Below are 3,032 nucleotides of genomic sequence, written 5' to 3'. Positions count from 1 at the left end.
AAATTGAGCTCAGGTGCATCCAATTTCCTTTGATCATCCTTGAGCCGTCACTACAACTTGATTGGAGTCCACCTGTGGCCAATTCAATTGTTTGGACGTGATTTATAAAGAAACACACCTGTCAGAGCAGAAACTATCCCATGAAGTCTGAGGAACTGTCCTTAGATCCACAAGATAAAATTGTGATGAAGCATACGTATATCTGGGGTAGGGTATGAAATCATTTCTAGTGTGTTGAAAGTTTCCAAGAGCACAGTGTTCTCCATCGTTGGGAAATGGAAGAAATGTGGAACTACCCAGACTCTGCCTAGACCTGGCCGTCTGACCAAACTGAGCAACAGGGCAAGAAGGACCTTGGTCAGAGAGTTGACCAAGAACCAAATGACCACTCTGTCAGAAGGATCCTTGGCTAAGATGGGAGAACCTGCCAGAATTACAACACTTCTCACCAATCCGGGCTTTATGGGAGAGTGGCCAGACGGAAGCCAGTCCTGGAAAAAAAGGCTCATGACAGCACGTCTGGAGTTTGTAAGAAGGCACGTGAAAGACTCTGAGAGCATAAGGCAAAATAATCTGTGGTCTGGTGAGACATAAATGTAGCTCTTTGGTCGGAATGCAAAGCGCTATGTCTGGAGAAAACCAGGCACAGCTCATCACCCATCTAACACCATCCCTACCGTGAAGAGTGGTGGCAGCATCATGCTATGGGGAATGCTTTTCATTGGTACGGACTGGGAGACTGGTAAGGATAGAGGGAACAATGAAAGGAGACAAATACAGGCAAATCCTTGATGAAAACCTGTTTCAGAGTGCAAATAACCTTAGAGTGGAGGAAGATTTACATTCCAACAGGACAATGACCCCAAGCATACAGCCAAAGCAACACTGGAACGGCTTCAGAACAAAGAATGTGAAAGTCCTTGAGTGGCCCAGCCAAAGCCCAGACTTGAATCCCATTAAGAAATCTGTGGAAAGTCTTGGAACTTGCTGTTCACCGCCCAAAAAATAGTTCAGATGTGAAAAGCTGACAATCATACCCAAGATGACTCAAAGCTGTAATCACCACCAAAGCTGCTTCTACAAAGTCTGGACTCTGGGGGTGTGCATACTTATATAAATGACATATTTCTGTATTTCATTTTCAACACATTTGCATACATTTCTAAAACATGGTAATATGGAGTATTGTGTGTGCATGGGTGGGGAACAAAATCAATTTAATCCATTTGAATTCATGCTGTAACACAAAAAGATGTGGAATAAGTCATGGGGTATAACACTTCAAATAAGGGCTGTGTTTTGTGTAGGCTTACCCCCCCCCCCCCCAATTAAAAATGTCACGCCAGGGTAAGCCTACACGGCCCTAATTTCAAGTGTATCTAAAATCCACTGTGGTGAAAATAAATGGCGGAAAAACGATTGGAACACTTCCGTTTGACCGCTAGGTTTTATGGGTATTATGACAGCTCCACTGTGGGGCTTTATAGAAAAAGGTACACAACCCCCCGAGCCAATTTTACATTAAGTTCAGATTCTCAAAGTTGCCCATCCTTGTTTTAGAGGGTTTCTCAGGCGTGAGGACCTCGAGTTCTCATACTGTAGGTCACATAAGTTTTCCTCATTAAGGAATAGTCATTTATTTTGGGGCTAGGGATATCCAGGTGAGTCTGTACAATCAATCACTGATGTAGATGAGTGCAGTGCAGAGCCAGAATAAAGACTAGCAGGTATTGTGTAAAATTCCGTCAAATATGTTGTATGTCTGATTTAAGTACCCTTCTTGTGATAATTTGAGATAATCTTTACTCTGGCTGAAAGTTTGGTGACTATTTTAAGTGTCCACTTTTGAAGCTTTAACTATGTGCATATAATTAGCTTTTGTTTCATCATGAAATATGAGTAGTTCATTTGATAGACTTTTCAGAAATTGACATACAATAATTATATAACAAAATTCAATGTATTTGAGTGATCAGCAATTTACAAGTACCTTATTTGCACTTATGCTTAACTTATGGACACACACCCATTTTTTGTTGTATCAAGACTCAAATTAACCAGGATAAAAAGCATTGCAATCATAGAAATGAACACTTTATACAGAAATAAATTGAGAACAATCACCACATTCATAAATATATTCACATAGAAAATGGTGCAACAGTGTCGTACGGATACAGTAAGAGACCAAAAATAGCCGAGAAGCTATAAAAACTAGGCTAGAAGCTATTTAAGCTCAGAGGCCTTTGCAGGAGTTTAAATTCTTCATGCACAACACGCGTCATGATGTTTTTGTCTCAACCATTAGCTAAGGCAGCATTTCCCAAACTCCATCCTGGGGACCCCAAGGGCTGCACGTTTTGGTTTTTGCCCAAGCACTATACAGCTGATTCAAATAATCTGAACTTGATGAGTTAATTATTTAGCTGTGTAGGGCTAGAGCAAAAACCGAAATGTACACCCCTTGGGGTCACGACGACCGAGTTGGAAAATGCTGAGCTCAGGTATTGCCCAATTCGTGACTACAAATCTAAATCAAGACCAGCTTTTCTTCTCCTGTATAAGCTCATCCTCCAATCCTTGTTTTCCCATAGCTTTTATGTCCCTTTTCTAGAGTTTAGGGTCTTTTCAAAACACCTTATATTCTCCCTTTCTTTGTTTAAACCTTTCACCTGTGTAATACAAGATATCACAAATGTAACATTTGTCGTGACTACCCCCTGTCGTTTTATTAAACTTTTTTTTAAACGTATTACTAATGAACTTCCCCCTCAGAAAATTATTCTGGTTTCTTCAGTGTCATGCAGGAAGACTGCACCCCAACCCAGAACTCTGGCAGAATCTTATCCTTAATAGGGCCCTCAAGTCTATTAAGTAGCTTCACCTCCTTCTCCTCTCCCTCTTTCCCTTCTTCCACGAGGTAGAAGGTCATGACGCCGGCAAGCAGGTCGACATACACACCAAAGGTGGAGCACTGTGGGATGTCCCAGGTGTCCTCGATCCTCGCTTTGAACCACACCTGGTAGCAGGAG

Source organism: Oncorhynchus gorbuscha, linkage group LG11, assembly GCF_021184085.1.
Source record: "Oncorhynchus gorbuscha isolate QuinsamMale2020 ecotype Even-year linkage group LG11, OgorEven_v1.0, whole genome shotgun sequence".
NCBI classification, from domain to species: domain Eukaryota; kingdom Metazoa; phylum Chordata; class Actinopteri; order Salmoniformes; family Salmonidae; genus Oncorhynchus; species Oncorhynchus gorbuscha.
The sequence above is the reverse complement of the archived record's forward strand: the minus strand, read 5'-3'. Positions refer to the sequence as shown.